This window comes from Pleurodeles waltl, chromosome 1_2 (genome assembly GCF_031143425.1).
Source record: "Pleurodeles waltl isolate 20211129_DDA chromosome 1_2, aPleWal1.hap1.20221129, whole genome shotgun sequence".
Lineage (NCBI taxonomy): Eukaryota > Metazoa > Chordata > Amphibia > Caudata > Salamandridae > Pleurodeles > Pleurodeles waltl.
Genome location: NC_090437.1, coordinates 849,711,544 through 849,724,870, shown reverse-complemented (window position 1 = coordinate 849,724,870; position 13,327 = coordinate 849,711,544).

Sequence of the window (13,327 nt, the reverse complement as noted above, 5' to 3'; positions counted from 1 at the left end):
CTAGAGTCATTTTCTGACGCAAAACCATCCATACCACATGACTCCTGTCTTAGAAAAGACAGGAGTCATGCCCACCACCCCCAATGGCCAGCACAGGGGACCAGGGTCCCCTGGGCATGGCCAATGCACCCAGTGCCATGTAGGGGGGCCCATTTCAGGGCCCCCGATGGCACTTTAAAAAATAAAATAAAATACTTACCTGTACTTAACTCTACTTACCTGGGTTGGGGTCCTCCATCCTTCGCTGTCTCTCTGGTGTGGGTGTTCCTGGGGCCTGGGGAGGGCACCTGTGGGCTTATTGCATGGTGTTCAACCATTGAAATAGGCTCACAGGTCCCCTAACGCCAGCCCTGACCCAGGCGTTAAAAAATGGGGCAAAGCAAGCTTTGCCCCATTTTTTGACCCCTCCTCCCTTCCGTGTTCCATTTTTGCACAGGAGTATAGGTATGGCGTTAAGGCCATAGAGTCATTTTTTGCACGGAAACGCCTACCTTGCATCTCATTAAGGCAAGGTAGGTTTCCACTTCCAAAAAATGACTTTAACTCCATTAATTTGGCGCTAGATGGGTCTAGCACCAAAGTATAAATGTGGAGTTTGTTTTGCACCGAGTTAGAGTAAAAAAAAAATGACGCTAATTCAGTGCAAACAGAGAATAAATATGCCCCTGAGTTGTTTTCTGTTCATAGTAGAGTGTGCTATTGAATATGATTGTGTGTGTATAAAGGACTTTCTGTCTTGAAATAATGAGCACTAGGTTGGACATTCACTTTATTGGGACTGCTGATTGACTGCTGAGCCATGAGCTTGAGCACCCCCACACTACCTCCCTCAGAAACATGTGAATGCTCACCCTCACAGACCCTAGAGTCAAATTGCGGAAAGATTTGTGCTTGGCACAGTTTACAAAGACATGTTAAGATGGGCCATGGGACATCAGAGGTAAGCAACTTAAACCCCTACAGTTGAGAGCCAAAAGCCTCTGCTGACCTGTAGTCCCCAGAATGGGGTTTGACAATATAAATATTTGTATTTTATTACCATTTTTTTTTCTCAATTGAAATTATCTTAAACACAGTCTAGCCTTTCAATGTACTTCTTTGTTAAGTGATTTTAAGATTAAAAGTACAAAAATGTACCTGTTGTTACTTGCACATAATCTCCCTGGCAATGTTGTGACTCCCAAAGTAAATGTATCAATATCTCAATATCTACCTGTGATGTAATGTTGCCTGAGGTACTCATTATCATGTAATGACTCCTGATGTCCTGCCAACATTGCATACATACTACATACATAAACATTGGGCCAGCCCCTTGCTGTTGGTTAGATTGCTTTGTTGTGTATCTCAGTTGCCTGCTCCTTAATGGATGGCTTTCCTCCCTGTCCTCCTTTGTGTCCAACCCCTGGAGCACTTCTTCTTTACCCACACTTTTGATGGCTTGAATTTTATAATTGCATTGCTGATGTCATATATACTGTATATATCTTTTTTATTTTTTTGTTTCATTACTTAGCCCTTGTTGTGAGTGCATGTCCTGCCCCTCCCACTGCCATGTGTATAGAGCACACTGGCGCTCTTTCCCTAAATTCTCAAGCCCCCGCCATGTTTCTCCCATTCCTGACCTGGATGTTGTCCTGCAGCACTTTCCAGTGCCTCTAGTGAGCCCAAAGATTTGATTTACTCCTTCGCTCCACAGCATGGTCGAGATAGTAGGCTTGGTCCGACCTTAGGTATTCTTTTTTACAGTCTATAGTCCCTCTTCTGCCCTTTTTATGGGCTAGCGCAAAGCGCTCCGTCCATTCTGTGATCTCTCTTTGGGCTTCAAACCACGCCCATGTCACCTCAGTCACTTACATTGGTTCGTGGGCTTGCCTTTTAAAATCCGCTTGCTTTCATTTGTGAAAGGCATGCATACGTCATGCCTTTTCCTGTGTTTAGCCCACCTACACAGCACCAGTAAACTACCAAATACAGACGAGGCTCAATGTTTTCAGCCTGGGGTTCGGACTACTTTATCTGTATATTTTCCACGCAGCGCGATTGCGCTGCATTTTAGATAGCAAGATTTCCCTTCGTTTATTTTTCTTTACAACGCTAATAGCTATAACTCGTTTTGATTTAATATTCATACTGCAGCACAGACTCTGCGTGTAAAGTAACAGAATTTTATACGAACAGTTTATTGATGTTGTAAACACAAATGACATCTTTTCAAATCTTTGCAACAACATTTTGGCATCCTTAAATAGAGGCGTGTCCATTCCACCATGGTAGGCTCTATGGGCTATATGTACGAACACATTTTCCCATTGACACAGAATGGGAAAAACCCTTTGCTACATCTGGCCCTATATTTCTTATTTCGGCAATACATAACTCCAAAGGTGAGCATCTATTGTGACCGTCTGATAGGCGGCAAAGATACCGTGATGCACTTTTTGCTGTTTTGCACAAAATGTGTTGATGAGCGCAGACACTGGATGGACAAATTATTTAGGACAAAGGGTGCCTGGTTATCAGAGGAATTTATGATGCTCTGACTTAGGACGAGTGATCCTCTCATTGCTGTTACTGTTTCTACCTACTTATGGTCAGTGTGGCCAAAAATAAGATATTAGGTTCCAACATAATTCTGGACTGCAGGATTAACTCAATGTGCCATCATTCTTCTTCTTATTAAGTGTTTTTTTTCATGTTGGTTGCAATCGGCGTCTGTTCTAGGAATATGCCTCTAACTTAGCATGGTTTGTAGGTGTATATATATATATATATATATGGATATATGTTTATATATATAGATATATATATATATATATATCTTTCTTTTTTTTAAACTGCGCACTGCGCAGAGCTGGGCTCTCATGACGGTTTTAATCATGATAGATGATAATTATTTTTTTACATTGTAAAGCTAATGCTGATGGCAATTGAATAAATAAATTACATAGTCAGGCATAAGCAACAGAAATGTTAGAAGCATCACCGACGTACAGAAGAATTCCAAACTTAGAACTTCATTTTTTAAGGTCTCTGGCCTTGAAGCTTACAGAATACGCAATTAGGTAGGCATATGCATTTAAATGCACAACCTGTGTAGATGTTTATGTATTAAACGTTTTATTTAGTTTTACCATCTTATACAGTAATACAATAGGTGATGGAACCACAGAGGAGTTTACATCCCACTGACAAATAGAACCAAGCCACGGCCCCTAAGCAAAGACCATGATGAGCCATTTATTTCCCCCACACCCACTCATATTTCTTGGGGCAGCCTCTTGACATAAACCAATTCTTTGAGTCTTGAGCACTAGTCCATTCCTGCCCTCCAGCTCGTCAGCGGAGGGGGGATTGAGGAACACCAATGTTTGGCAATATCACGTTTGGCCAAGACTGTCCCCCTATTCAAGGAGGGCCAAATCACCCCTTAGACCTGGAAAGTGCTCAATAATACTCAACAATGCTAACATCGGGGAAGGCTCAATGTCTACTCCCAGTATCCCAGAAATCCCACCTGTGTAGATTTGTATGCATGTTTCCTTGAATATATGAATCATCAGAGTCAGAGATCTACCACATCGCACTATGATACCAGCGAACTGTAGTTTTCCAACTTTTTTTGATCCTATTTAATTCTAACCTGAAGAATCCAAAGTGTGATTGAAGAGGAGGGATCAGCCAAAGTTTTGAACCTTTCATTAAACACCAAAGGAATGTACTTTTTAGATAATATAATACATTTATCTAAATCTGTTGTGCAGAGCCTCCAGAGAACTGTAGATTTATCTGCCTCCTGGTTCTGTTGCGTCATCAGAAGGAGGACTTGGGGGGGTTGTTACATGAAAGCCACCTTACTGCTCGGTATATATATATATATATCTATCTATCTATATATATCTATATATATATATATATATATATATATATATATATATATATATATAGATATATATAGATAGATAGATAGATATATATATATATATATATAATAAGCCAGAAACAGGTTAAAGCTGAGGTCCCAAACCTTTTGCGTCCAATGAACAACATTTGTGTGCCAGCCCAATCGGTGAGAAACATTTAAATCACGTCACATTTTTGCATTGTTGCAATATAAACATATTTCTACATAAAATAGAACAATGAGCGAATAAACCATAAATAATACAACAACACTGCAGTAATCAACAATATTTTATGGGGATATATTCTGGAACATTGTGCATTTAAAGCACAACATCCAGCGACAGTGATCAAAATTGGATTACACCTAAATACCAACTTATCAAAAATGTGGGCTCTTCTCAAGGAATATTTGAAAAATAATGGCAAAGTCTGGATTTCAACAATACTGTGTAAGGAAAACTGGTCAACACTGGAATGATTTACAAACTACTCTAAAAGGTTCTTGATGCTCTCTCCTAGAGGTTTTCGGGATATTAGTGACAAGTGTCGCATTGGGCAGAACATTAGGCTAGTAACATTGGTACACACATTTTGGGTTTTAAATACATGTTAACAAGGAGATTTGGAGCATTTCATTATTATGAAACTTTAAGACATATAGGTGGTCATTACAACCCTGGCAGACGGTGTTAAAGCGGTGGTAAGACCGCCAACAGGCCGGCGGTCTTAAAAAAAATTGGAGTTACTACTGTGGCGGAAACCGCCAACAAAGACAGCCACTTTAACACTCCGACCGCCACGGCGGTACAATCAAACAGCTTGGCGGTCACCGCCAATAGACAGGCAGAAGACAAAGTACCGCCCAAAGTATCACAACCTACCAATCCGCCACCTTCTCGGAGGCGGATTCACTGCGGACAAAAACACGGCGGAAACAGGACTTCGAAGGGAAAACGCTCACCTCTACACACCCCACGAGGAATCCGGATGCCATCGAACCAGAGCTGCACATCCTGCCAGCCATTATCTTCCTGCTCCTCTGCCAGGAGCACGAACGCCGGTGGTGAAGACAACGGTGAGTACTGCACCTACGACACAGGGGAGGGGGAGGGAAAAAACAGGGACACACACACGCAACACGCCCACCCTCACCCACTACAACACACACACCAATACAGCATGATACATTACAGTTACACCCCCTAACCCCCTCCGGAAGCATGCAAAGACAAAAGCAAATGAGTGTAACCTTTGTAATATATTAAAATCAAGTACGCAAAAAAATATATATATATACACTATAAACAAAATATACACCAAGCTTAGTAGTCCAGGTAGCGCTCCAATGAAGTCCGTGGAACACTGCGCCATCACGGTATGGGCGAGGCCCACACAAGATCCCCGACCATGACGGAGAGAACACTGCAGGGGCATCAGAGAGCAAGAAAACAGGCACCACAGGGGGAGGGAAAGGGGGGGCACCTCAGCTGGTTGAGTGCACAACGCCAAATCCACGAGGGGGCCATATGCCCACTGTTCAATCCTGGGGAGTGCAAAGCCACAGTCTCTCAAGTCTCTACAGTGGGTGGGCTGCCCACTGCTGCATCCTGGGGAGTGCAAAGCCACAGTCTCTCAAGTCTCTACAGTGGGTGGTTTGCCCACTGTTCAATCCCGGGGAGTGCAAAGCCACAGTCTCTCAAGTCTCTACAGTGGGTGGGTTGCCCACTGCTGCATCCTGGGGAGTGCAAAGCCACAGTCTCTCAAGTCTCTACAGTGGGTGGTTTGCCCACTGTTCAATCCTGGGGAGTGCAAAGCCACAGTATCTCAAGTCTCTTCAGTGGGTGGGTTGCCCACTTCTATATCCTGGGGAGTGCAAAGCCACAGTCTCTCAAGTGGATAACAGTCTCCACTGGTTCTGGAGGGGGCTTTGTTCCCAGAGTGCTTCATCCTGCTAAGGACAGAGGTAGTGGATGACAGTCTCCACTGGTTCTGGAGGGGGCTTTGTGCCCAGAGTGCTTCATCCTGCTAAGGACAGAGGTAGTGGATGACAGTCTCCACTGGTTCTGGAGGGGGCTTTGTGCCCAGAGTGCTTCCTCCTGCTCGTGACGGACTCAGTAGCGGCAGTGCCCTTGGCGATCATGGGCCAGCGGTGCTTAATGCGGCGGTGCTCTGTTCAGCGGTGCTTGATGCGGCGGTGCCTTGTTCAGCGGTGCTTGAGGCGGCGGTGCCCTGTTCAGCGGTGCTTGATGCGGCGGTGCCCTGTTCAGCGGTGCTTGAGGCGGCGGTGCCCTGTTCAGCTGTGCTTGAGGCGACGGGTTCCTCTGCAATGACTCATCTGCTGGCGGTCCTCTCTAGCCCAACGGGGCTTGTGCTGGCGGTCCTATTTAGCCCAGCGGGGCTTGTGCTGGCTCTGGCCCAGCGGGGCTTGTGCTGGCGGTCCTCTCTAGCCCAGCGGGGCTTGTGCTGGCGGTCCTCTCTAGCCCAGTGGGGCTTGTGCTGGCGGTGCTTGTGCTGGCGGTCTTCTCTAGCCCAGTGGGGCTTGTGCTGGCAGTCCTCTCTAGCCCAGCGGGGCTTGTGCTGGCTGTGGCCTCCTGGGCAGCAGGGCAGGTGCTGGAGGTGGCCTCCTAGGCAGCTGGGATGATGGCGGTGGCCTCCTGGGCAGCGGGGATGATGGCGGTGGCCTCCTGGGCAGCGGGGATGATGGCGGTGGCCTCCAGGGCAGCAGGGCAGGTGCTGGCGGTGGCCTCCTGGGCAGCGGGGATGATGGCGGTGGCCTCCTGGGCAGCAGGGATGATGGTGGTCTTCTCCACCGTGCTGCTCTTCCCAGACTTGCCGGGTTTCTTGTGGCCCTTCCCCACCTTGGAAGGTGTCGCAGCTGACTCCACACTCCGACCGGGACCCCTGGGAGCGGCTTTGGTGGCTGGAGTCTTCCTCCTCTCCCGCTGGGCACTGGCCAACTTCTGATGCTTGACAGATGGGGGACTGTTCGTACTGTGGCTCCGTGCCACACTGGCTGCCCTGGTGGCCGGTGCACTCCATATTCCGGTGACTACAGGCACCACTGGTCCCGGAGATGTTGTGGCTGAGGTGCTAGTTCGGGACCTTGGAGATGGACGGGGTGGGGGAGGTGTGGGAAAGAGGTTAAGGTTGGACAGGAAAGGTTTTGGGAGACACTGGGGCGGGTAGCTGGAGGGGGTTTGGGAGTGGAGGAAGAGGTGGTGGTTGTAGGAGGTGTTCGTTTGGTGACTTTGGGTGAAGGTGCATGCGCTGGAGGCTGTCGTGAGGTGGATGGCTGTTGGGTGGGTGTGTGCCTGTGTTTGTGTATCTTGGGAGGTGGCATCACAGACACACTGGGAGAGGACACAGGTGACGTGTGAATGGTAGTGGGGGTGGTGACTGCACGTGAGCGGGGTGTGGTGGTGTGTGTGCTGGTGATAGCAGTAGTGGCTGTAGATGTAGTGCATGCAGGTGTGAGTGTAGACAAGACTGGGAGGGAGGAGGGAGATGAGGAGGAGGGGGACACAGTGGAGGCAGTGGATGTTGGTGTGTCAGCATGTGTGTGATGCTTGCATGAGTGCCTGTGGGATGTGTGGTGCTTATGTTTGCCTGAGCTTCCCTTGTGTGTTGACGTGTGTGCATGCTGGTCTGAAGGTGTGCTTGGGATAGGCTGTGGTACAGGGGATTGGGTCTGGGTGGAGGAAGTTGGAGGGGGGAGGCTAGAGACGGGGACAATGGCTGCCATCAGTGCTGAGGCCAGAGTCTGAAAAGCTCGCTGAAGGGCTGCCTGACCAGAATGAATGCCCTCCAGGAATGCATTTGTTTGTTGCAACTGCCTTTTTACACCCTGGATGGCATTCAAAATGGTAGACTGCCCAACAGTGAGGGACCTGAGGAGGTCAATGGCCTCCTCACTGAGGGCAGCAGGAATGACTGAGGCAGGGCCTGAGGTGCCTGGGGCGAAGGTGATGCCCACCCTCCTGGGTGAGCGGGCACCGGGCAAAGGCTGAGGGGCTGCTGGGAGGGCGGTGCTGGTAGAGGGGGTGGCGGCTGTACCTGTAGAAGCGGGGGGCACAGATGGTGCCGCCACCACAAGGGAGCTCCCATCAGAGGACGAGTCCGTGTCACTGGTGTCAGCTCCTGTCCCCGCTGTGGAGCTCCCCTCACCCTCTGTCCCACTGGTGAACTCCGAGTCCATTGTCTCACCCTCCAGGGCCATGTGGGATGCAGCTCCCTCCTGCTCCTGTGCCACTGCTCCTCGGTCTGATGATGCTAATGCACACAAGAACAGGGAGACCACAAAAAGGGGGGGGACAACGGAAGAAAGATATGTTGAGTGCATGCATTACCGCTACCGTTGGCGGACACGACAGACACAGAAGCCCCCTGCACTACGCGGTGCTCTTGGGCTACACTGTTCAATCCCTGGGAAATGGCCTACAAGGCTATGGACGACATCTGCACACATGGATGACACAGGGACATTACTAGGTGTACTTGGCATTCTACAGAGGTCGGGTGGGGTGCCACATGGCCTGCCTTTCGGAGGGACCTTGCCTACTAAACTCGCCCTGGCCTAGGGAAACCCACAGACCACCTCCCCCACCCAGACACCTCCACTGCACACAAAACCAGCAGGATGAGAGTGTACTTACCCCCTTGTGCCTGCTGTGATGCCCTCAAGCGCCCATCCAACTCCGGGTACGCCACCGCCAGGATCCTGAACATCAGGGGGGTCATGGTGCAACAGGCACCCCTCCCATGTTGGGAGGCCATCCCCAGCTGAGCCTCCGCCGTCTTCTTGCTCCAGGGGCGAATGTTCTCCCATGTTTCCCGGCAGTGGGTGCTCCGTCTGTGGTAGACCCCCAGGGTCCGGACGTCCTTGGCGATGGCACGTCAAATATCTTTTTTCTGGTGGGCGCTGACCTACATGATTTGTACAGGGGGAAGAGAAATTTTATTACCAACTGCACCGTCACAGTCATTGGCCCCCATCCCTACCCTTGCCATGTGGCACATGCATTCATCGTCGTTTCATGCACGCCTCATTCTCCCCCGCATCTTTCATCCACCCCACTCCACACTGGCATAGCCCATACAGCATGCTCCCAGTGTACTTACCTGTTTGTCTGGAGGACCGTAGAGTAGCGTGTACTGGGGGAGGACCCCATCCACGAGTCTCTCCAACTCCTCCGATGTGAAGGCAGGGGCCCTTTCCCCAGACACTCGAGCCATTGTCTCTTCCAGACCGAGGTCACAGCAGCACTTGCAGTGTAGGTCCTCTCCTGTCGAAGATCAGGTATCGAGTGATTGAACAGATAGAAAATGGCAGTCACGTCCGCGGCGGTGCGTACCGTCACCACCGGCATACATCGTCATTGGCTCCTGGGACCCATAGGGTCCAATGTTAACCAATGCAGCATTGCGCCGCGGTCTTCGACCGCCTACCGTGATGGTGTACAACGCCAGCGCAGTTACCTCACATCCCATTGTCCCACTTTAGAGGTCAGGCAGCCACCATTTCTGGGGCCCACGTGGCTTAATTTTTAACTGCATCGCACATACCTAGGTCTAGCCTCAACACACATATAGGCCACTTTTCGGATTATGATTCGTGTTCTGTGTAAGCTGTGTGTACGTACCTCTGAGTTGGTTGACTCTGTGCTCACTACTGTCCTTCATAGGCACCGTCCGCTAGGACATGTGAGGAGATGGCGGCATCCTCCGGTGTACAGACCGCTGGTGGACCTGTTGACAATGGAGGAAAGACATGTGATCATCACCTACAGGCTTGACTGTGCCACAATCCATGAACTGTGTACCCAGCTGGAGCCAGACCTGATGTCAGGTATCCGCCATCCTACAGAAATCCCCCCTCAAGTGCAGGTGCTGTCAGTACTCCATTTCCTTGCAAGTGGGTCATTTCAAACAACAGTGGACATAGCATCAGGAATGTCCCAGCCTATGTTTTCCAACGTGTTGTCCAGAGTGTTGTCTGCCCTGCTGAAACACATGCAGAGCTACATCGTTTTCCCTCAGGTGGAGGATTTGTCTACAGTGAAAGGTGATTTCTATGCCCTGGGACATATCCCCAACATCATAGTTGCCATTGATGGGACACATGTGGCTTTGGTCCCCCCCCACAGGAGTGAACAGGTGTACAGAAACCCAAAGAGTTATCATTCCATGAATGTGCAGATGGTGGGTTTGGCAGACCAGTACATCTCCCATGTGATTGCCAAGTTCCCTGGCTCAGTATAGCAGCATCTCTTATGTGATGGGTCAACTCCAGAGGCACTGTGTGTGGCTATTAGGTGAGCACCTGGAAGCAATACAGTGGGAATGGTTGTCTGGGTCTGGGGATATTCCTACAGGTTAGTGTGTGTCTAACAGTTGTCCCTCACCATTTGCAGGTGACTCTGGTTACCCCAACCTGTCATGGCTACTGACCCCAGTGAGGAATCCCAGGACAAGGGCAGAGGAACGCTATAATGAGGCCCATGGGCGAACTCGGTGGATTATAGAATGGACCTTCGGCATCCTGAAGGCCAGGTTCCGGTACCTCCATATGAAAGGTGGATCCCTATTCTACTCACCAAAGAAGGTGTGCCAGATCATCGTGGCCTTCAGTATGCTTCACAACTTAGCTTTGCGACGACAGCCTTTTCTGCAGGAGGATGGTCCAGAAGGCAGTGTTGTTACAGCTGTGGAGCCTGTGGATAGTGAAGACAAGGAAGCAGAAGAAGAAGACATGGACAACAGGAACTCGGTGATCCTGCAATATTTCCAGTGAGACACAGGTAAGAGTACAGACCTGCCTACTACATGTACTTTAACACCACTACCTCTTTACTGTCTGTCGTTTTCAACCAGTGTATGGTCACTGAGTTGTCACTTTCCCTTACGATTTCACAGATGTGGGTCCCACTGTGTGACATCTGCTTTGTTTTCTCATGGACTAGAGCTGTGTGACACAGATATGTTGACATTACATTTGAAAAAGCATTTTGTCACTGTGATTGCTAATACACAATTTCGAAGTCACAGACTGACTCCAGATTGTTTTGTGCTTCAAGGGTGTTTATTTAAGTGCTCAATATTGGAGGGGGTTTGGAAAATGGCGAGGGGGGATGGTGGAGGAATGTCCATGGCAGAGTCCAGTCTATTAGTGTCACATGTGCATTGCACAAATGGGCATTGGAAGTGGAGCTGGGGCAGTTTGAGGATGGACTGGGTGAGAAAGTGGGACAGAAAGATGACATTCAGGGTGGTCTCATTTCTTGGCGGGGGTCTTGGCATCGTTCTCTGTCTTTGTCCTGGATCTCAGGGACCGTTTGCGGGGTGGTTCTCCCTCTGAAGGGGCTGGGGTGCTGGTGTGGTGGTCCTCTGGCAGGGTGTCCTGTCCACTAGCGCCAGCGGAGGTGGTGGGCAGTTCATCGTCCATGCTATTGTCAGGGGCCCCTTGTTGTGCCACAGTGTCCCTCCTGGTGTTGAGTACTTCCTTCTGCACCCCTACGATGGTGCCCAGGGTGGAATTGATGGTTCTGAGTTCCTCCCTGAAGCCCAAATACTGTGCCTCCTGCAGCCGCTGGGTCTCCTGAAACTTGGCCAGTACCGTTGCCATTGTCTCCTGGGAGTGGTGGTAGGCTCCCATGATGGTGGAGAGGGCCTCGTGGAGAGTGGGTTCCCTTGGCCTGTCGTCCCCCTGTCGCACAGCAGCCCTCCCAGTTCCCCTGTGTTCCTGTGCCTCCGTCCCCTGGACTGTGTGCCCACTACCACTGCCCCCAGGTCCCTGTTGTTGTTGGGGTGGTGGGTTAGCCTGGGTTCCCTGTAGTGGTGGACACACTGCTGATTGACGTGTCCTGGGGACAGAGGTATGGGCCCGCTGGGTGGGTGCTGTGCTGGTGTTTCCAGAGGGAGGAAGGTCTGTAGTGGCCTGTGTGAGGGGAACCGACTGTCCCGAGGTCCCCCATGGGCCGGGCTGGTCATCTAGATCCAGTTGGATAGAGGTGCTGTCATCACTGTGGGCCTCTTCTGTTGGTGGTGTGGACATGTGTGGACCCTCCTGTCCGGTGACGTTGGGTAGGGGTCCTGCAGGGGTATAAAAGGATGTTTATTACAACTGTGTGTGCCATGGTGTGCAATGGTTGGGTGACCGTCTACCCCAGTGCTTGTATTCTTGTGTGGGACCTTGTGTGATGGTGGTTTATGGGGTGTATGGGTATGTGCAGTGGCCATGCTTTGGTGATGGGTGTCCATGCTTTGGTGTTGCATGCAGGTCTTGGTGTTGGGATGGGTGGTTTGTGATATTGGGACATTTGTGAGGAGTTGGAGTGATGGGGTTGAGGGTGAGGGTGGGGGTATGTGATGGCATGCAGGTAGGGTGGGGGATGTAATAGTTAAGATTTGACTCAACAGAGTCCATTCCTCCATCTACTCCTGCGAGGCCCTCAGGATGCAAAATCGCCAAGACCTGCTCCACCCATGTTGTTAGTTGTGGGGGAGGAGGTGGGGGTCCACCGCCAGTCCGCTGAACCGCAAGGGGGTGTCTTGAGACCACGGAACGCACCTTCCCCGTAGGTCGTTCCACCTCTTCCTGATGCCATCCCGATTTCTTGGGTGCTGTCCCACTGCGTTGACCCTGTCCACTATTCTTCGCCATAGATCCATCTTCCTAGCTATGGAGGTGTGCTGCACCTGTGCTCCAAATAGCTATGGCTCTACCCGGACGATTTCCTCCACCATGACACTGAGCTCCTCCTCAGAGAACCTGGGGTGTCTTTGCCGTGCCATGGGTGGTGTGGGTGATGTGTTGGGTGGTGTGTGTGGTGATAGGTGTGCTGATATGTAGTGGTGTGTTGTGTGAGGTGCGTGGACGTTCTGTTGGTGATGGTATTTTGTGCCTGTGAAAGCTTGGTAGTTGTTTGTGGTGTCTCTCTCTGGCCTTCTTTCGGAATTTTTGGTAGTAGGGGTTTGTGGGTGATGTGGGTGTGTGTTTTATATTGTATTGGGTGTGTGGGAGTGGTGTGTGTATGTGTATCAGGTGTGTGTATTTGGACTTGTCCAATGTGGCTGTGTTTTGTATGTGTGTGTGTATTTTTAGCGCAGCGGTGTGTACCGCCAATGGATTACCGCGGTTGAAAGACCGCCGCATGGATTTATGGGTTGTGATAGTGTGGGCGTATTTCTGTTGGCGTGATGGTGGAGGTTTTGTTTTCGCCAGTTTATCACTGACATTTGGTGTGGCGGACTTGTGTGGGTGTCTGGATTTTGGCAGATTCCAAGCTGTGGGTCGTAATAGGTGTGGTGGATTTCCGCGGCCGTGGCGGTGTGTTGGCGGTCTTCTGCACGGCGGTAAGCGGCTTTTACCACCAATGTTGTAATGACCCCCATAGAATTATAAGTGTATCAGTAAAATGCGATA